The sequence below is a fragment of the Calliphora vicina genome, chromosome 3 (assembly GCF_958450345.1).
Source record: "Calliphora vicina chromosome 3, idCalVici1.1, whole genome shotgun sequence".
Taxonomy (NCBI): Eukaryota; Metazoa; Arthropoda; class Insecta; order Diptera; family Calliphoridae; genus Calliphora; species Calliphora vicina.
In genome coordinates this window covers 63,073,876-63,097,805 of record NC_088782.1, presented here as the reverse complement: position 1 = coordinate 63,097,805, position 23,930 = coordinate 63,073,876, and the positions used below count along the sequence as shown (strand labels likewise).

At 30.1% G+C, this 23,930-nt stretch overlaps 1 long non-coding RNA gene across 1 annotated transcript; it reads right to left on the bottom strand.

Moving 5' to 3' along the window:
* Positions 1-17,764: 17,764 nt before the first annotated feature.
* Positions 17,765-18,237, bottom strand: LOC135953194 (uncharacterized). Its single transcript, XR_010576198.1, has 3 exons — positions 18,120-18,237; positions 18,012-18,056; positions 17,765-17,951 (listed from the first exon to the last, which is right to left on the bottom strand). It is a non-coding gene; the product is annotated as an uncharacterized LOC135953194 (long non-coding RNA).
* Positions 18,238-23,930: the final 5,693 nt, after the last annotated feature.

The window sequence follows — 23,930 nt, the reverse complement described above, 5'->3', positions numbered from 1 at the left end:
AAGTGCAAATTATATTAACAATTTTATATAAATAACTTCTACTCATCCTTTATAAATGCTGTGAATATTGTGATGATTTCTAACAAATCATGAAATCAAATTTGTCAGCATTAATCCTAAATAAATATCACGTAACCGCAAACAAAATTTTCAAAAATAACATTGATTTGACATTTTACAGTGTTTTTTTTTAATTTTCCATTTTGAGTTTCATTACCAGTTTTGATTATATAACAAACTTAACATTCTGTGACATCATAAGCAGAAATGTTTGTAAATATTTATGTATATAGAAGAACAATAATACATTTCATTAACTCTTGACTTCAAAATCAACCCTTTTTCCATTTTTGTAATACCCTACTTGCCATTATGGTATGAGATGCCATAGGCTTGTGTTATATTCAATACTGAAACACTTCTAATGAAATTTTACATTATTTACTTCAAAAGCAGAAACAAAGTCAAATTGTGCTGATCAGAGCAATAATTTCAAATAGCAAATTCGCTTCTACGGATGTTCATTTTTGTATATTGATTTTTTTAGTTGATCTAAATGCGTTGCCGATTTGCGATGGTAATAAATTTATTTATATCCATCACAAAATTATAAATTTCTGGTCTGATTTATACAAACAAGTTGAAGTTAGCGATCAAATTAAGTAAGCTTAGCTCCTCTTCTATTGCTATTACTATTTACTTTTAAAGAGTTTAAATCCGTAGATTTTAAAATTCTTTTCATTTCAGTACTATCCCCATTAATTCGTTGCAATACCCCTTTCAAAATGTTACAAATTATATCCTGTTTTTTTTTTGAGTTTTTGTTGATTACAAAACATTTATTTATGTATTTGTTTGTTTTGTTTTTCATTTTCCTTTTTAAGGATCCCCTATCATGGGGTGGGTTATTTGGTTGGCTGGTTGACTGGTAATAAATATTTATTTATTTATAAAAAAAAAATAAGTAAATAAATAAAAAATAGTTTAGATTCCTTTACAAAATTCTTATTTACAAATGGTTTTTATAATTTACAAATGAAATCAAAAAAATAGAAACAAACTGAACAAAAGACGAATAAAAAAAATGCCATCGATTGTAAAAACAAAAGTGTAATGAAGTGAAAAATTGCAAAATAACCAAAAATTAAATGTGTAGTTTATTTTATTTAAGGAGTGAGATCGAAAAATTCTTAACATACATATATGTTTATAAAAAAGAAACCACTAAACTTACAGCTTTAATTTTTTTTTTATTTGATTGAAATTATTATTACAATTTACAAAAAAAATTATTTTTATAGTTTTAATCACTAGTGATGAAATTTTGAACCTTTTTCGGAAACCCTTCCATTAACGTTTTTATAGTGCTTTCTGTCACTTTGCTCGAACATGTAGTCCATCTCCGTTTAAAATCTACCACACTTTTGGACACCTTTTTTGTACTCTTCAATTCTCTTTTAACAAGAGCCCAATATCTCTCCACTGGCCTTAGCTCCGGGCAGTTTGGAGGATTTGCCTCTCTTGGTACAAATACCACATTATTGTTCTTGTACCACTCAAGGGCTTGTTTGCCATAGTGACAGGATGCCAAGTCAGGCCAAAAATAAGTGGACACATTATGAAGTCTTATGAATGGAAGCAGCCTTTTTTGTAAACATTCCTTGATGTAAATTTCGGTATTTATAGAGCCCGTTGTAACAAATGAGTGGCTTCTTTTGCCGCAACTGCATATTGCTTGCCATACCAAGAACTTTCTGGGAAATTTTGTCTGCTTTTGGGTCCTAAACTTTTCTTCAACATTCCCTCGAGCATCAGCAACATAAAATTTTTGACCTGGAAGTTGCGAAAAATCTGCCAGAACATACGTTTCGTCATCCATTATGCAGCAAGAATATTTTTTTATAAAACTTGACTTCAATTTCCGTGCTCTGTTTTTGGCCTCTAAATTTTTAGTAGCGTTCCTGTCAGGAACTTTTTGAGCCTTGTATGTTTTTAAACCTGCATTAGCTTTAACTTTTCGTACCAAATAGTCCGAGCACTGAGCTAACCGGGCTGCTTTCCTACCGGATGTGTTGGGAGCTCTTTTGAAAATGCGTTCTATTTTTTTGGCTTTAGAAACATCATGTGGACCATTCCTTCTACCTGAACCAGGTTTTCTATCAACTGACAAGTTCTCCCGGTACTGTTTAATAACATTGGAAACAGTTTGACGGCAGACCTTTGTATGCTTGGCCAACTTTTTGTAAGACCAAGTTGGGTTTTGTTGAAAATATTTAATAATTTCAGTACGCACTTTTTTCTGGTCACTCATTTTAATCAGATTAACAAAAAAATTAATATAATTGACATTACACATAATAACTGACATGTTTTTCAAAGGTAACTTGATCAAAAAAAAATTCAAATAATACTTGGGTTAAAAAATGTAATGAAAAACGTGTGTTAAGAATTTTTCGATCTCACTCCTTATATATTTATTTATGGGACTTGGATTTGCTTGCCCCTTCCACTTGTCCTCTAGGATTATATGTAGTGGTAATATTTTATTTTTATTACAAATTTGAAATATGTATGTCCTTACTAAGGATATTTGAATGGAATTTGTATAAGATTTTTCAATGGAATTGTTTAAAATAAATTAATGATTTAATAGAAAAGCATAACATTTTGGATCCAAATTGACCCAAATCAATCTTCACCACTCTAAGGCAGCATCCGCGGCACTGCTCCTCCCAATTGAAAGGGGAGGAGCTCCTTGTGGTTCAGGAACCTTGGTTCCATCAGAATGGGATGTGTGGACTATGTTTGAAGGGCTATAAGCTCTATCACTAAAGGCGCAAGTGAAATTAGATCATGTATTTTAAGTCTTTGAATATCTTCATTTTGTCTGATTACATCAATGAAGATACAATAGCAATCTCATGGGAAACTAATGAAGGCAGTTGGAAATGGCTGATATCCAGCTACATGGCGCATAATCACGGAGTGCATCCATCAAATGATGCTGTCCGCTGCACACTGTGGTAAATCACAAATCTAGCTGGACAAAATTAAAAAATAAATGTCTGGCAACATTCCTTCTGATCATTTAATGAGCTTCTCAATACAATAGGGAACTGTAATTCATGTTTTGTTTTTTTGGTTTTTAGCTCCGATTAGGAAAAACTAAGCTTTAAAGTCAGTTGTTGTCAACAGGTACATTAAGATTTCAAAGAGAAGTGTATTTTTTGTGTGACTTTGGTTTATGATTAAAAAGGCTACGGTGATTTTATTGTCATAATTTTTTTATATTATTATTAAGCTCTATTTCAAGGAAATATGCAACAATTTTCATTCAATTATTTCCATTGTAACTATTAAAAAAAAACTATTTTTTGTGAGAAGATCAAGAATTGGAAAAAATAAAATATTTCCTTTTTTCAAGTAGAGTTAAAGCTGTTTATTCCACATAGTTCCGCTGTAAAACTATATTTGGGTTAATCTGTCAAGTGTTCACTTTAAGGAAAATCAAAAACAATTTGCGCATTTTTGCGATCGCCATACATTTTTTTTCACTTTTCCAGTATGACTTCTACTTTTTCACGAAAGAAAATTTTTGAAGAATGGGTAAAAACTCCCAAAATACATTGCGAAAAAAAGTTGATTTTTTATAATCGTTTATATATTTGAACTCATTTTTTATATGATTCATAAGTGAGAAGTGAACCCAACGTGATTTATTAATTTTGTCCAGTTAGATTTGCGATCTACCACATTGTGCGCTGTGTAGTGAAAAAGGCAAATGAGTCCAGGATATCTTTAGTTATCTGTGCTGACCCCAACTCGCACCACATTATATGGGGTTGCAGCGACACCAATATAAGTAGTATTTGGAAGTAGTAAATAAAGGTTCAGAACCATTGTTTTAAACAGAAGTGAGATGCTGGACCTAACACTTGTGAGTGCTGAGCACCACAGTGCACACGCCAGAAGGATGTGTCGTAAACTGTTCAACGAGACAAAGCTGCTGGGAAGCTGGCCAACATACAAATCCTCATTGAATCACAAGATACGCGAAAAGGATAGCCTGTAGGGACTTCTGTAGCGGCAAGGAAGGATCCTCTGAGACTAATCGATTACGTAAAATTCTATCAACCTCTCCGGTTTTGACAAACTATATTTCGAAACCCTGAGGCAGGTGTCTCCTTACTCTGACTTCCTTCCAGTCAGTGATGTGACTGTGAATGGTACTGCTGACTCTGTTGCTCCGTATGTTAACTCTGTTCCGGTTAATAGGGAAAGAATCCATTGATAATCAAAAGATTTTACCCGTTTAAATTCCCTGTGCCGGATGGCATCATTCCTGCTGATATAGTGGTACCAAATTGTCGACACCAAGGGTATATCTGTGGAAACATATTTATATTCGTTAGTTGGCTCAATTGAAGATTCGCTATCACATAAGGAGTATTCACTTGCTGCCTTCCTCGATATAGAAGGAGCTTTCAATAACGTCAAGTCCGATACTGTCCTATCTGCAATGGATGGATGGACGTAGAACCCCGCAGGGAGGTGTACTATCACCATTTCTGTGGAACATGGCTATGAATAACCTGCTGCTCGAAATGAATAAATGAAGGATCAAAACAATCGCATATGCTGATGATGTTGCGGTGTTAATATCTTGCAAATTTATGGATACAATATCTAGCAGTATGGAATCGGCATTAAGTAGACTGAGTGAGTGGAGTTTTTCCAGTGGACTTAGTGTCAACCCTCAAATGCCGGAACTGGTTCTCTTCATTAGGAGGTACAATACTGATGACTTTAAACCACCTGGACTGAATGGAATCAGTCATGAGCTCATGGATAATGCAAAGTACCTTGTCAGTAAAAATACATATGTGGCCATCTACCCTGTAAGAGGACAATTGGTACTAATTGGGGTATTAAGCCGAAGTGTATCAATTGGATCTTTAAAGCAGTTGTTAAACCCATTTTGTTTAATGGAGTACAAGTGTGGTGACATGTCTTGGAGAATGCTACTCACGGGAAGGCCGTTGAACGACTTCTAAGGTCTTTTGCGATACTGATTACAGACGCTATAAGGTCTACCTCCTCTAATGCACTTTGTACTATTTGAAATTAGATACCATTTGATTTGATGGATACAAATTGGTCTCAATTCTGTTGTGACACATAATACTGTCTGGTAAGGACCTTGGACACTCTAAGATATTGAATTACTATGGGCACATGTATGACAATGTCGATTACTGCATCGAAAAACCATTTTTGACAAGCTTTTTCATATTATAATCCCGAACAGGGATATATGGCTGCGCGGAAACTACCTCCTGACGGCTCTAAAAGGGGTAATAGGGTCGGTGGTGGTTTCTTTATTGAGAATTATGAGGAAAAAATCTTTCTTCAGGATACCTAACTTCAGCACTGCTCTTCAGGCGTAAATTAATGCTATTAAACGATTAAACGTACATCCAATTGGTAGTATTATCGAATATCTGGAGATATACATATGTGTATTTACGACATCTAGGTTAACCGAAGAATGCCCTTAATGAAATAGCGAGACATTTTAGGATAATGCTTATATGGGTCCCTAGACACGATGGATATCAGGGTAATTGCATAGCAGATGAATTGGCCAAAGGGGTGCGAAGATGGTTGAGGAGGAATTCTGTCGTGAACAAATAAGGCTAATTGTTTCCTTTGTTATATAACACTGCATAACTGGGACACATGCTAGAAGACTGGGCCTCCAGTACAACGATTACTGTAGAAGCTGTCGATACGAAGAAGAGGAGAAGACGGTGTCCCACCTATCCTGCCAATGGCTGGATCTGAGGGATCGCATCCTTTGAACCCCATTCCTATCGTGTTTAGATGAGCTATAAAGGATGAATCTAATACGCGAATCACGACTTCAGGAAAACCGCGAAAAGAATCTACTTCCAGAGCCGCAAAAATGGAAAGAGAACGCGAATCAAGGCTTCTGCAAATGCGTCACAGTGCATCTTCATCGAGAGCGGCAGAGACAACCCAACAGCATATCGAAGAGGAAGTCTGTGCTTTAGCTTTGTTTGACATTGTATATTAAAATCGAGACCGATATTCAATATAAAACAGATGTTTTCTAAGAGCCTACAACGCGAACCGGGTTCAGCTAGTTTATAATAAGTTTCAATTTCTTCAGAATAAAATATAACTTGTAATTTCAAATCCTGCGGGACATTTCAAACTTCTATAAATTTCTGACAAAATGTATGTAAATATCACGTACAATTTTCACACATATACATTAAACATAAACATTTACAGACATTTACATGTATTTGTCTTTTACTTATGTGATTGTGATTTGTTTAGCTTTGTACTTAAAAAAAATGGAATTGAAGAAAAATCTAAGAAAATATACACCATTCTAAACATAAGATACATTTCTAAGATATATGTAAGTTATGTATGTGTATGTTAACAAGGATAACGAGTAGTATGAGAACAATAGTAAAGAAAACAAACACTTTGTATTAAGCTTATCCTTTTTGAGAAATTTGAAAATTGTGTAATGTATTTATACACAAACACACAGCTCCATGTAGAGTACAAGTATAAATACAAATAATACACACATTTTGACATTTAAACATTTTTCTTATGTCAGATTTGAATGCGTGCTTATGATTTTTATTGTCTGTATTTTGTAAATATTATTCTTATATTATTACAGTGCGGGAAAATGTACATAAGGTGATATAGAATCCAAAACTCACTTGGACTATAATCAGGAACAATTGTAATGTACTAATTTTAATTTCTAATTACTGATGACATTGTTATCTATGAGAGTTTTGACGACTTCAAGATTACCTTTTGCACCAAATGAATTGAATCATATTTCTATTATCCAATTAGATAATGGGAACTGGTGCCAGAAATCGGTGAAATGTTGGAAAATTGGTTAAAAATTCGAACACACAATTTCCATATGATTGACTCAAAACAACTGGTGTGAAGTCGACTGTAAATTGTATTAGTTAGTTGATGTATATATATAGTATCTCGCTATACACAATAAGAAACCACTCAATGATATCGGTTAAAATTATATCAAGTCCAGATGCTAGTGAAAAGAGTATTGTATGCAACCTCTCGTATCCAACTAGATCCTGGCAGCCTGACACTCGATGCCTCAGATGGATAATTTTTTATAGGCATGTGCTGAAATCTGTATCTCAATAAATGAATTCACATAGGCTATGATTAAGTGTTACGTTAGTAACTGTTGAAGGGAAGTTCGATTCTAATTGCGTGCTTCTCAATCAGCAAATGACACGTTAACACTGATATTAGCCTAAAATATCCTTCCGGTAGCTATTTAAGAGTTATATACTGCGTTTCTAATTGTATGCCTGTCACAATTATTCTGCCAGTCTTGCGTGTTTCCATTTTGAGCCACCTTTTGAAAGAGATAGGAAGATCGGCTAGTTTGACATGCAGAGGCAATAAATTGGTAAATGGGTTGGGTTTAAGACGAATGTAGACAGGACGAAACAGGAATACGAGTATAAAAGGCGAACATTTAGGACAGTAATCATTGTGTTGTGGAGATCAGTCACTGGGTGAGAGTTACTCAGAGTGACAACTGTAAATGTTCCTTTAGAGTAATTTGAATTATTATTTATTAATTTAAGTAACATACACTGGTGCATATTCCTATAAACGCACTTAATTTTTTTTCTGTATTTTTGTTATATCTTTGTTGTTCTCATCCAAAAGCTAAATTTAACTTTTTTAATGAGAGACAACATAAGGATACTTTTTGAAAGTAAACTATTTTTTTTCTTATTCTTGTTGTTCGCCTTAATTATGCGATCAAATGTTCTTGGTGCTATTTTAAGTAGAAGATTCGTATAAACGCAGACGTGATATTTGTTTTTAAAAAAGTTACAACAAATAAAATCAGGGACCCGAAATAACTGTTATTTTTTTTTAAATAAGCAATTGGTTATAGAAAAAATAACTGCAAACAAATAGGTCCCGTAATAACAATTATAAATAACTCAAAAAAGTTTTAGTCTATGATAACCATTATGAAAAATTTTAATTTTTTTAGGTCTTTGATAACCATTATGAAAGATTTTTATTTTTTTTGGTCTTCAATAATCATAATGAAAGATTTTTATTTATTTCGGTCTCTGATAACCATTATGAAAGATTTTTATTTTTTTTGGTCTTCAATAACCATTATGAATGATTTTTATTTTTTTGGTCTTTGATAACCATTATAAAAAAATTTTATTTTTTTGGTCTTCGATAGACTATAGCTATTACAAATATTTATACCCTACACCACCATAGTGATATTTCGTATAGTGCCCCAAGGACAAAGTCTAATGAATTTGGTTAAAATCGGTCTATTATTTCTAATAGCCCCCAAACGATTGTCCTATCTGAAAATAGATAATCCCTCATAAATATCTTAGTTATATAGATATCCAAACCAAATTCAGCACAAATAAGTTTTATATAAGCCGAACTCTCACTACTAAATTTTGTGACGATTGATCCATAATTAGTCATAGCTCCCATACAAGGCCCACTTCCGAAAAGCATTTTAACGAGTATAGATTTCTTAAAAAAGTTGGTATTCAAATAAAATTTAGCACAAATAACTTTCATATATACAGAAGACATGTCACTTAATTTTATGCCGATTGGTCCATAATTAGTCATAGCTCCCACATATTGCACATATTAAAAGAAAACTGTTTATAATCATAAATATTCTTGATTCTTATGAAATTCTGAACCAATTTATCTTTCTCTGTCTATTTTAAAATACAAGAAAACCAGGTCCATGCGACCAAAAAACTTTGTTGGTACTCATAATGTTTACGGAAGACCAAAAAAAATAAAAATCTTTAATAATAGTTATCAAAGACCTAAAAAAATAAAAATATTTTATAATGGTTATTGAAGACCAAAAAAAATAAAAATCTTTAATAATAGTTATTAAAGACCTAAAAAAATAAAAATCTATCATAATGGTTATTGAAGACCAAATAGAATAAAAATCGTTTATAATGGTTACCAAAGACCAAAATAATATTGGTTATTTTTAACTGTTATTCAGGGACCATTTTTCAAAAATTCTTGATAAACAATTATTTCAGGATTTTTTCCAATATTGGTTATAACAGTTATGTCCCTGAATAAAATATCAATTTTAGTTTTTTTTCAACCAAAGGTACGTTTCTAATAGTAACATCTCAATTTACTGCAACTTTTTCTATTTGAATCAATAAATTTCATCATTCATTTCGATCAAGAGAAGATTCAAATTAAATTTTTTTACGACCAAGGATGTTCCAATTGGAGAAATTGGAGGTAAAATCGATAGTTCGGAAAGTGTGGAGCGAAATTTCTTGAAGAAAGTTCAAAATTATGGAGTTCGCAAACCTAAAAAGGGAATTACAAAACTAACAAGAAGACAATTTAATCTAATAAAACAAGAAGCAGCCCGCAACAAATTGAATTCCACACAAATAAAGAATAAATGGAATCTTCCAGTGACTTCCAAACACGTTGCACACATTTTACGAAACGATGAAAACATAAAATGGAAAAAGCCGAAATGTAAACCAATGCTAAAAAAGCACCATAAAGAAAAATTCGCAAGAAAATATATGAAATGGACAGATGAGTGGAAAAAAGTAATTTTCTCTGACGAAAAAAAATTAATTTAGACGGTCTTCATACTCATGCTATTGGCACAATTTGAGATCAAACGATGTTCAGATGTCAAAACGTAATTTCGGTGGTTACAGTGTTATGGTTTGTGTAGCGTTTTCTGCAGTTGGCAAGTCGAAAATATGTTTTGTTCCGACAAAAATGAATAGTGCGATTTATAACGAACAGTTGGAAGATGCTCTTCTCTCATTTATGGATGAAAAAATGGACGAAGATTGCATATTCCAACAAGATAATGCTGCGATCCATGTTTCTAAGCAATCGAAATCTTGGTTTAATGAACATAGCATTCCTCTGCTGGACTGGCCGGCTTGTAGTGCGGACTTAAACTCAAGGGAGAACTTGTGGGGATACATGGCCCGTAAATTTTATGCAAATAATGCCCAGAATGAAAGCATAATGATTGTGACATAGCTGAAACTAAGAATTAAACAAGTCTGGGAGGAAATTGATTCCAATCAGCTTAAACAATTAGTGGAATCAATACCAGACCGTGTTTTTGAAACAATCCATAACAAAAGATCATCCAAACATTATTAATAATGCTACAGAGGCCCATAAATTATAGTGCGTTTATAGGAAAATACCCTTAAAAATGGCGTTTAATCTCGAAAATGAAGTAAAAAAAAATAAATAAAGTACAAATGATTTTTTTGGTAAACAATATTTTAAGTGAAGTCTTAACTAATTTAATAAACAAATTTGTAGCCCCCTAAATATGCTCATGTTTAATTTTTACAATCTTTTTAAAAAAAAATAGTGTGCGTTTATAAGAATATGCACCAGTGTAGTTCGAGCGGGGAGTAAATATGCAAGAAGGGGTCTGAATTGTATACTGTTTGTCTATGAGGTTTTCATTGACGTCCACCAAGCTAGAGATTCATAAGTCAGTATTGGACGCATTGGAGTTATACATCGACTTAAAAAGCTTAGGGCTCTAGCCGCATTTAGCAGTTGTTTTAGTAACCAACAGTAGCCCTCTTCACTATTTGTTGTACGTAGAGTCTTAAAGATAATTTTGATTCTAGAATAATATTTCACATTGTCTTGGTATCAGTTCAGTTTTGCTTTAGTTTACTCCAATCCCAATTTTTGTGGCCCATTTGCCAAACATTTCCAAGGCATTAGTCATGATATTGCTAATCATAGAAACCAATAACCAACAGCAGCACATCGATCCCATAAGCAACAGCCTTTATTGCCTTATTTTGCGATTTTCCGACAACAATCAAATTAACAACAATCAGCCACAGTAGATGACTTTCAATGAATTCGGAAGTGTGCTCTACCCTGAGGTATTCCGCGTTGCTGTTCCCAAGACATGTTTGAATGGTCCTTACAACCTCATGTACGGTTGTCTCTTCTTTCTTAAAAAAAAAGCATGTTGAGAGTCGAGAAGAACCCTCAGACTTCTGCCTTATATATGAATCGAAGAGTCTTTCTCGGATTTTCAACAGGAAAGATGGTAGGCTTTTGGGCGGAAGTAAGTTTCATTGTTATTATTCATTTTAAAGCAAAGTTTAGCAATACAAATTTCCCTTAAACGAATTTCCTTCACTGTTCCGCTTGATTTCTTTTGAGTTTAACATACAATACAATCATATTATTTGATTTTCTTTATTTTTACAAATTGCTATATGGTTGTTTAGTATTATGATCCTTTATGTTTATGTTGCTGCCATTTCCATGATTGTTGCCGACAATACTTAATATAAATCACAGTCAAACATTTATTTTCATTTGATTTTTTTTTCTCGTTGGCCATATTTTTTAAGTGGCATTTTCACTTAAGCTGATGACAACATGATGATAAAATGACGATTGTTAAATTGTAACACAGTTTTGGCCCAAATGTTTTGGTTATTAATATGATTATATGTAAGATGTATGTATATGAGCATAACGATAGATAAATGTTAAGATGTTTATCAAGGATTTTGTGGTGACATCATGTGTTAATATTGTCAAGTTTATTTGTATAGAAGAAAACTACATACATACATATATAAGATCGAAAAATTATAATATGAAAATGTTTGTAATACTGAAATTTTGTAAAAAGACTTCAAAATGTAAACACTTAAAACCACACTTAAGTTATAAATTAAGTTATATAGAGTAAACCATGTGGCAAAATATCTGTTAAGCATTACTTTGCTAAGAGAAAACTATGACAAATTAAAGTTGTTTTAGGTTATATTGATAATAGGCCCTTAAGCCCACTGTAACACCTGGACGACTTTATGAATCCTAGTGGAAATCACCGGCACTTAAAATAAATTCGACATTACAACTTAATACAAAACAAGTAAGAGTGCTATATTCTGCTGTGCCGAATCTTATATACCCTTCACCAAATTATACTTCAAAATAAAAATTTTAAATATTTTTAGGTAAACAAAATTTATTTATTTTTTTTTTAATTTTTTGGAAAAAAAATGTTTTGGAATTGTTTTTTAAAATTTTTTTTTTAAATTTGAAAATTTTTTTTTTGGTTTTTTTAATATTTATCGAAAAAAAACTTTTGGTTAAAAAAAAAATCCAATTAAAAAATATTTTTTTCCAATTTTGACCATACAAACTTATATACGTCGCGACGCGTCGCACAGTGCTTTGTCCCCATATAACGATGGGACAAAAATAGAAGGAGTTATCGTAGAGCTTTGAAATTTGGTATGCCAATATAAAATACCTAAGTTAAGAAAAATTAAATTTTTGGAAAAAATCGGACCAAGGACCTTCCATATATGCCAAAAATATAATTTTTAGTTTTGGCTACATAATTGATCTAAAAATCATGAAAATCTGCATTTGTTATACGCACTAATCTTACAATATTTCAGTTCATTTTTATTGTGATTGCAGCAAGGACTCTTGGTCCTGCCATATATCCTTAATTGTGAAAATTCTATAACTTTAGCAAAAATTATCTGATTGCAATGAAACTTGGTATGTTTATTTGTATTTACTGAATAACTTTTTGGGTTTGCCCGTCCGTCTGTCCATGCAAATTTGTTAATCATGATATTTGGTTCACATCACTTTTTCGACCCAAGGAAAAACTTTGATAATTTTGGTCATAATCGGTTCATGATTTCACCTAGCTCCCGTACAAATGTACTCTCGAGCACAGTGGGTATGGTATGAGCATTTAAATTAAAAAATTTTAAAAAGTAGTTTTATCAAAAAAAAAATTTTTTCGAAAAAAGTACAAATTATTGTTTAGTTATACAGAAAAGAAAGACAAAATAAATAATGTGTTTCTATTTTTTCAATGGTAACATTTTGGGAAGTACTATAAAAGAAAAATAATTTGAAAATTTGTATAACTGCGGTCCAGAGCCTTCCGAATTAGACCTATTTTTTGTGTAAATTGCAAATTTATGCCAAATTTACTCTAATCGCATAGCTGCTTTTAAAAAATTAAAACCATTCTTGTATGATCCAATATGTTCTTAAATATCATGCAAAGATAATTTATAGCCCGGACCTCGGTACAGTCAACAAAGTCAAAAATCTAAAAAAAAAAAACATTTTTTAGATTCTCAATAACAATTCACAAATTTCTTTCCCACTTTTGCATTTGGATCAAAAATTTCTATATAAGTGTCAAATTTCGATAAAAACGATTCATAAACAAATCTTTTATTATATTTTAAAAATTCAAATTTTCTAAAAAATCAGCCACCATTTATGATTCCCATATTTTCTATAAAATTTTTAATTATTAAAAATTTAATACATTTTTGAAAAGAAAGTACAATTTCCTACACGTTGATATATAATATGTATCTTATATTTTCCAAAAGTCTCATTAATGGATTCAAAATACATAACTCACAATAATTAATTTCATCTTGTAGTGTTCACTTTTGGTAATGCAGTAGTCGGCAATGCAGTAGTTGGCAATGCAGGACACAAAAATATATTACAAAACGACAAGATTCTGTAAATTTTTAGATTGTTGATTTTGAATACATAAATAATCCATAAGAATAGTATTGAGAGTGATGTGTCACAAAAACAATTGGATATAACATATTACCTCATCTTGCTTAAAATTATATAATATTAGCGCACTCTGGTTAAGATGTGGTGCCCAATTTGACTTCTATATAATAAATTTTTACTATTTCTTTAATTGAATTTAAGATATTAATATTATTTCATATCGCTTGTAACATTACTTTAACATTATTACTAGTGTTTATAAACCGGATAACCGGTTAACCGAAAAACCGGTTTTTCTTCGAAATTTCGGTTTTTTGCGAACCGGTTAACCGATTTTCGGTTAACCGGTTTATCCGGTTTTTATCACTCGGTTAACCGGTTTTTAAAATTTAGGACTAAAATTAATAAATCTCACGTTTTTGTGCATTTTTAGTATTCATTGTATACACATTATTGGTCTGATTTGAAACCTAAACTGCTGATTTACAATACAAACAACCTCTTTAGATTAATATTTTTAAGAATTACAATGATTCTAAATAGTAGAGAATGATGAGTTTACTTAAAAACTTTTTCAGAATAAATTGCAAATTGAATTTTATGTGCATACCTTCTTTCAATAAATTTGACTTCATTAGTGTGCTTTGTTCTTAAAATTTTAATTTATATATCATTTCTTTAGCATTTCAGAAATATTACAGAAAAATTAAAAAGCATTCTAAAATCCATTATTTGAAATATTTATGAAATCTGATAATGGAGTTTTTTTTATAATGACAAAAAATCACAGATATGAGGAAGTGCGTTTACATCATATATAGGTCCTATTTTGGGACTTGTAACATTTTCTGTTTCATATCAGAAAGTCGAGGTGATAATAAATTTTAAAGTTATCAAATATTTAATTAAAAAATTGATTTACATTTTTTGATTTAAATTTAATGAATAAACCAATAATTAAAACAAGTATTATACATATATTTAGTAACATATTTATACTCAATTCCATTTGACTCAGATAATAATTTTGAAATTTTTACAAAATAAAATGGACTTAGCACCTTTGTATATTTATAGTTATTTAATAATATTAACGATTTCTGACTACTAAAAATTACAAAATTTAAAGCTGTATATACTTTATTGGATATTTTATGTTTTCGACACATATATGACGGTTATCCGGTTTAACCGGTTTTTTCGATGTTAACCGAAAAACCGGTTTTTTAAGAAAGGCCATTTTTCGGTTAACCGATAAACCGGTTTTTTAAAAAGTCGGTTTTTTATAAACACTAATTATTACTCTATAATACATAGAATTTAGGTAAAAATTGTGAATTTAGACCTATTTTGAAATGCATTTTTTTTTTAAGTTGTGGCAAAAAGTTGGCACTAATCTTTTCAAGGCCCTTTTAAAAACACTATATACTAAGAAAAAACAAAATAAAAAAATGTACGATTTTATACGATTTTTTTAAAATTCCAACAAACTTTTGTAATTTTTGAATGTTTTTTTAAAAAAAATATTTTTTTGAATGATAAAAAATAATTTTAGTCGAAATGTTTTACAAAAATTTTACTACTGCCAAATTTCGAATATACCAAAGAACTCAGAAAACAAAAACTTAAACTCCTTTTTAAAAAAAATGAATTCTTGAGAATTTTTTTCTTGAGGCAATTCAAATCATTTTTTTATTCATTAATTTTTTCGTAAATTTAACTGACTTTAGCGACCTCTGGTGAAGTCTAGAAGAGTCAAATAAAACCAATTCCTAAAAATTTATTTGAGTTGTGTTCTTAGCTATCCATCAATATATATTTTATAATATTTTGAGACTAAATTTTTTTTTTGATTTTTGTCTATGAGACAAAGCACCGTGCGTCGCACAGTGCTTTGTTTTCATATAGGCAATGGACAAAAATAGAAGGAGTTATTGCAGACGAATAAAAATTAGTGGAATATTACCTTTTGGTAAGATTAAGAAAAAATATAATTCTTGAAAAAATCCGTGAAAGGACACAGGTACCTCCCATATATCCTGAACATATAATTTTGAATAAAATTCACAGTTATACTCCTAACATTTTAAAATTTGGTTATAATCGTTTTAATAAAGTTATTGTTGTTTGTGAAAATTTTTATTACAATCGCAGCACGGATTCGGGTGGCTGCCATACATCCTTTTTCTTAAAAAACCTATAAACCTGTATAAAATTATTAATTTTCAGAAATTATTGTTCTCTTATAATATCAGATTAATTTAGTTATTAACATTTCAATTCTAGCAAGGATTTACATAACTGCCATATATCCTTTTTTAAAAAAAATACTGAAATATTGTATATAGTTTCTAAATTCGGAAGGCCGGATGGACGGACATTTTCAAATGTTGATAGCCTTATGGTTCAGCTGTAATATTAGAATCTGGATGTTGGATTATACTTTAAGTGTTCCTAATATCAGCAGAAGCTCATATTAATATCTCAATCTGAGGATATGTAGGTTATATTCAATTATTGAGTTACTTACATTTACGGTAAAAATGTATTATTTATGGGTGCCATCAAAAACAATTTTTTTTTTAAAGTTCTAGTCAAAACGGACAAATAATGATTTCACATTATAATAAATAAGAGATAGGCATTAGATAAAATTAAAGAAAAATTAAAATTAATTAACATGTTTTTTTTTCAAATTTAAATCAAACTTTGGAATTTTTTTTGATTTCAGCAAAAAAAACATACAACATCAAGAACCAAATAAAGACCTATTAATACACTTTATGCCATTAAACTAATTTTGTTAAATAACGCAATATTTCTTAGTTATTTAAAAAAAAAAACGCTACTATTTTATAAAAAACCAAAAATCTGGAGTTCTTTCCCCAAACAATCAAATTGAAAATTTACGAAATGGTAATTTATACATTTAAACAAAAACAAAATTTTAATAGTTTTCATACGAAAGGACAACTAATGATTATATTTTCTTATAGATAATACTTATGGCTATTCTATAGTAAAACATAATCAAAATAGATTAACACGTATTTTACTAATATTCCAACAAAGTTTTAGAATTTCAGGCTTACAATAAAAAAAATGTTAATTATTAAAAATTGCGCAGATTAAACTGTTAAACCTTTTTTGACAAAAGCAGTAATTTTCCATAATTCCACATTCATATTCTTTCATTTTCAGCCAATCGCGAGTTTATATCTTTTAAAACTAACTTTTAACAATGATTTTAGTTAACCTTAAAAAAAATATATTTTTCTCCATAAAATTTATGTTGAAAATGTACTAACTTTAGCGACCTCTAGTGACGACAAAAAGAGATATTTTAAAAAAAGTCTTTTTTACACGAATGAGTTATTTAGTTGTCTATTGAAAAATATAAATTTCATTAACATCAAAGACATGATCTTGTTTTTGATTTCTGTCCATTGAACAAAGCACTGTGCGTGGTTGCAAAGGTCTTTGAAATATCTATCATTAGATATCCATATTGTCTATTTTAATGACTTAGTAATCCAGATATACGTCCAAAATAGGTAAAAAATCGTGGTTGTCCTGTTTTTTTCCTTATATCTCAGCCAATTGTGGACCCATTTTCTCGATTTTAAATAGCAACCGAGCCGGAAGAATTCCGGAGATATTGGTGTATGTAAGTTATTTAGGGGCTTCGGAAAGTTGATTTCAACAGACAGACGGACATGGCTTAATCGACTCCGCTATTTATAAGGATCCAGAATATATATACTTTATAGGATCGGAAAATTTTAATGTGGAAATTACAAACGGAATGACCTTCACGAAGGTGAAGGGTATAAAAATAGAACAAAATTCAATGCTTATCAAATCTGAAGATACTTTACAGATGTCCTACTTTCAGATAGAAGGTCTTTGGAGCCGTCTTCAAAATGTAAACTTAATTCTGCCCAGATCATTCGAATTTCGTATCATCCAACACCCATTTATCGATCATATATGCTACGCAACAAATATGGAAAGGATTTCCCTATACTAGTGACACTAGTTTTAAAATTAAAAATACAAAAAATTACCCACTGAATACATTATTTTATTTAACTTCCAGCTATTTTCCTTATATAAAATATTAGTGTACGTACAGAGTATAAAAAGATTAATGCATTTTTAGACCCTTTTGAAGTCGTAATTTACGAAAAAAGCTTTTTTTATTTGGTTCAGACGTATTTAATGCGACCAGAGTTTACAAGACATGATGGCTGCAATGATATTAAGTAATTAAATAATTATATATAAAACACATAAAGTTTTAAACTTACTCTAGTGTGTAATGTAATATCAGCAGAGTTTATGAAGCATGGTTCCTGAAAAGATTTAAATTAATATTTAAAATATAATAAATGGAACCCATAAAGATTTAAACTTACTGGTAGTGGTGTAGCAGAAATATATCCAACCATAAGAAGTAATAGATACAGTTTCATATTTTTTGTCAAGATCGTATAACTCGCAACGCTTTAAAGTTTATTGGAATACTGTTTGAATATTTTAACTTCTAGTTGGTTTTTATATCTTTTATATACAAGTTATTTTACCCTACTTTAGCTTAGATGGGTTTAATAGTATTAAGTATTTGTTTTAATGTTTGCAACTCTAATATATATTAAAGTTTCATAACTGATCATAGCTCCCTTATAAGGTCCATTAGCCATCAAAATATTATACAAAATGTTGATGGCGAAATAAAATTCAACAAAAATATATTTTATAAAATAAAACCAAAGAGCATTTTAACTGGAATTCAAGTTGAAAAGAAGCATAATTCCAGCCTTGCAATTGAATTATAGTTGTATTACACTTTATATTAATAAGTAACATTCTGCAAAATTCAAGCCAGATGTTTTTTGTTTGAAAAATATTTAATTTTGTTCATATTATTCAAGTTTAAAACATAATTGTGCTTGCATTCAAGGCAAATTCCAACAAAATATTCAAGTGCTTGAATTTTTAGGTCTTATTGTGATATAAATTCTATCACCATTTCATTTAAAGATCGAACCAAAATTGCACAAATGTCCGAACAAATTTTTTCTAGCATACAAGTACAAGTTTTTGTACTTCTTCATTCAATAAACTTTATTTAGTACACTTGTAACTGTTGTGTGGTATTATTTATTCGGGCTGGCTTGTAAATAGTAAAATAACTATCCGCATGATTCATATTACTATTGATGGATACATTGTTAAGATTATTTTTATATTATTTTAACCACAAATATGTGTTAGTTTTATAGAACTATTTAAATATGTACTGATATGACTAAACACTTTTTATACCTTTCTTCGTGAGTGGTAAGTAGAATTACCATATGTGGGTTGCATTTAGGGTAATCGAATTATTCGATTTTTCTCTTGTTCGAATAAAACGAATAATTCGAATGAGAGATTTTAACTTGTTCGAATAATTCGATTACACGTTTAAAATTAATCGAATTATTCGAATAATTTCAATTTTTTTTAAAAAAGTAAAGAATGATGTTTTGATGTCGGTTTTTTAATATTTTATTGTTAAAGAAAAACAAAAAATAACGTTAAAGTTGACAATTCAAGTATTGATAATTTTAAAAAACATTCGAAAACAAAGTCCATCATTAAATTTTCATCAGAGATATTCTGATCAGATTAACTCCCGAACAATCTACAAAACAATTGACTAGCAAAACCTTTAGTTGGACATGATCCTGAACTCAAATACAATATAAACGTATTAAGAACTCTTTTATGTCGTTCATTAATTCGGGTTTTAAATTTAGCTACTAAATTTAAAACCTTCTTTAGTAAATTAATTATTCACTATTTCTAAATTATTTATAACAAATTGTATTATACATCAAGCTCTATCAACGTTGCCGAATCTTTGCTTAATAAAGTGGTCTTGGTGAATTACACAATAAAGGGAATCTGTCCAAAGTTTGATATCATTGTTTTTTACCATATTAGACAAAGATCTTCAACGATGATCACATAAGACGAACTCCATGCTTTTCTTGCAACAAAGCGTTAATTTGCAATATTTATGTTTATGATTCGATTTATTAAATATTTTGCAACACTTACGTGGTTAATAACATCACTTATATACATATATTTTAAGATCATGGCCTTCATATATTTCAATGTAATCATTATAAATGTCATCCTCAATATCACTCACTCAATATCAAAATCACATTCTCCATCACATTCAACTCCACTTTAATCTAAGTTAATATTTTGATTATTAATTGCGATTATTTTAATATTTCGCCAGCTAAATAACAAATATTTTATTCCGTACCTTTTATTTTCATTTAATATTTCAGAAACAATACAATTTTTGTGAGTCATTATTACTTATTTAAATTTGGAATTATGAAAAATTTTAAGCAATTTTATGAATTTAAATATATTTGAACGTTTATTCGTTTTATTCGATTATTCTACATAAAATTATTCGAATTATTCGTTATTCGAAAATGGGCATTTTTAAATTGTTCGAATAATTATTCGTAAGAAATTATTCGATTAATCGAACGATCATTAGTCGAATGAATACCCTAGTTGCATTACATCTCAGATATAACTAATAATATGAATATCTAGACTATAAAGAGTTTAAAATAAAAATTTAAAATAACAAGTAAGAGAGCTATATTCGGCTGTGCCGCATCTTATATACCCTTAACACATTGACTGCCACGTCGGACACATATGTGTGACACTGCACTATGCGGTTTACGCAACGTCGGACACATATGTCCGACACGACTTTTATTCTCTCTAGCCATGTCAGACAATAGTGCTAGATTTTAAGAATTTGTTCGATGTTGTCTGGAAGTTTCTCATCAAAACTGTAATCTTCACATTCTTCATCACTTTCAGAACTTGTACTGAGTATTTTTTCTAACTCAGTATCCCATAAAAAATTCCAAAGAAAATCCTGTGGCCCCCAGCATCTTATTTGCTGAAAGTGCCTTGGCAGTCAATGTGTTAACCAAATTATACTTCAAAATAAAAATTTTAAATATTTTTAGGTAAACAAAATTTATTTTTTTCCAGTTGTTTTTTCATTTTTTTGGAAAAAAATTTTTTTCGAATTGTTTTTTTAAATTTAAAATTTTTTTTTTTGTTTTTTAATTTTTTATACCCTACACCACCATAGTGGGGAGGGTATTATGCGTTTGTGCAGATGTTTATAACGCCCAAAAATATTAGTCTAACACAACCTTAAAGTATACCGATCGACTTAGAATCACTTTCTGAGTCGATTAAACGAAGTCCGTCCGTCCGTCTGGTCGGCTGGCTGGCTGTCCATGTAAACCTTGTGCGCAGAGTACAGGTCGCAATTTTGAAGATATTTCGATCAAATTTGCTACATGTTATTTTTTCGGCTCAAGGACCAAGCCTATTGAAACTGGCTGAAATCGGTCCACTATTTCACCTAGCCCCCATACAAATATCCTCCCGAAATTGGACTTTATCGGTCATAAATGTTTAATTTATATATGTATCTCCACAAATTCCGCTCCAAATAAGTTTTATATACACAAAATTCATGTCACCAAATTTTGTTATGATCGGTCCATAATTAGTCATAGCTCCCATATAGACCCGCTTCCGAAAATCACTTTAACGTGCATAAATCGCTTAAAAATGTTGGTAAACACACAAAATTCAACATAGTTAACTTTAATATAGACATAAATCACACGACCTAATTTCATGGTGATCGGTCTATAATTGGTCATAGCCCCCATATAACCCCAATTCTAAAAGAACATTTTTTTTGCTCTTTTTCTTAGTGTAGGGTATTATATGGTCGGGCTTGACCGACCATACTTTCTTACTTGTTTTTTTTTATATTTAGCGAAAAAAACTTTTGGTGAAAAAAAAATCGGGTTAAAATATATTTTTTACGATTTTGACCCATTGTAGGTCCAACTTACTATGGTCTTATATACGTAAGACTTTGAAATATCTATCATTAGATATCCATATTTTCTATATTAATGACTTAATAATCCAGATATTGGTAAAAAAAATAGGTCAAAAATCGAGGTTGTCCTAGTTTTTTGAATTTTAAATAACAACCGAGCCGGAAGAATTCTGGCGATATTGATGTATGAAGCGTGTATGTAAGTTATTTGGAGGCTTCGGAAAGACAGACATACGGACATGGCTTAATCGACTCTGCCATCTATAAGGATCCAAAATATATATACTTTATATGGTCGGAAATGAAAAGTGTAGAAATTACAAACGAAATGACAAACTTATATATACCCTTCTCACGAAGGTGAAGGGTATTATAAGTAAGAAAGTATAGTCATCCAAGGGCGACCATATAATATCCTACACCGAGTATATTAGCAAAACCCGTTTTCCTTTAAAATTTCAAGATTTGTATGCTTATATCAGAAATAATGGAGACCTAAAGTATGTTTCAGAAATTTTAAATTTTTTCTTTTTTCGATTATACCTTTGTATATGGTATACTAGCAAACCCGGTTTAAGGATATACCATTTTGAAATTGGAAGTGAAAAAATATTTGCCTAATCTTCCTTTTTATACTGTAAAGAAGAATAAAGAAAAAGTACTAATAATTACCCAATTTGTATTCTATATTTCATGTTTCTAGCTACATTATTATAAAAAAATCGAAAAGTACCATTAGAAGAACGAAAAAGTACCATTAGTTATTCCTACGTTTAATTCTAAATCCACTCTGATGAACATCAGCTAACTTTTATGTCGTAATGTTTAATAATTTATAATATTAAAAAAGTACCTTTATGAGAAATAGTACCAATTTCCCTTTTCACTCTTTGACTCCCATCAAGTTTCAAAATATTCCAATTTGCTGATACAGTTATGTCACAAAAGTACCAAACTGTTTATCCGGCTTTGTCTAAAAGAAATTTTACTTTTGATACTTAAAAACGATTTTTTTTTATAAAATATGAGTGATGACAGATTAAGCATATTTTCCATAAAATCACAGTATTAACAAAGTTATTACCGATTTAAAATATTTGACTTTATTATACTAATCGATTTTTATTATAAAATATGAGTGATCAGAAAGAAATTGAGTTTATTTTCCCTATTTCGAGTTCCAAATAGCAACCTGTTAGTTCATTTTTGTATAACTGCAGGAACCAATGTACAAAATTTTATCAAAATTAACTTGATAATTTCGAATAAAAGTGTTTGGTACTTTTGTGTCTCCATTTAAATAAATTTTAGTATAGTAGTTGGAGGTATAGAAAATTATACATAGAGACGAGACACTCCGATTTGTCAAACAAAAATACAACAAATCATATGTCTGATACAAAAACAAAATACATTGACTAGCATGTATTTTGTTGTTGCCAGAGATAGGTTTTTGACAACAGACTTAGGTTTTTGACAATTACGTCTCGTCTCTATGTTACCCTATGGTTGGAGGTCTTAATAAAATATTTATTTGTGTATGTCAATTTATAGAAAAAATATTTTATTGAAAAAGTCCCAAAAATAAATAAAATTTGTAAACAATTGCATTTTCAAAAAGTATCAAACTTATATTTGTTTTTTTTAAAGTATAGACTACGATTTTATATTTATTTACATGTTTATTAGTTTAAAACATACAAAGTACCCGTTTTCTCCCCTAAAAGGTTAGAATTTAAAAAAAAAACCAAACACCTCTCTGCTAATTTTTTTTAAAGATAATGATGTATTTTTTTAATTTTGTTTGTATCATATTAATTTAGAAGATATATAGTTACCGAATTTAACCGTTTTTACCTCCTAAACCTTCGAATGTGGTTCTATCTCGTCTTAGTGTATCTACTCCGTCCTTCAAGAATATTGCACTTTTTCATACTAAAAAATTTTTAAAATTTTTCTTAATATTTTATTCAACAAATCAATGGTTCTGACTTAGTCTCATTCAAATATGAAAAAGTGCAATATTTTTGAATTAAGGTGTTTTAAAGCTGCACATTAGGGTGGCCCTTAATAAACAAAAGTTGGATTTTGGCCATTCTCACCCTCCAGTTTGGTGAACATTAGTAAAAAATGAAGTTTTGAGATGCATTTACAAGGGGAAAAAATGATTTTTTTTCAGTTTTTGTAAAAATTTTGCCATTAAAGAATTACTTTTGCAATTTAGTTTGAAAGATTCAAAATGTGTTCGTAATTGTCGTTCTAA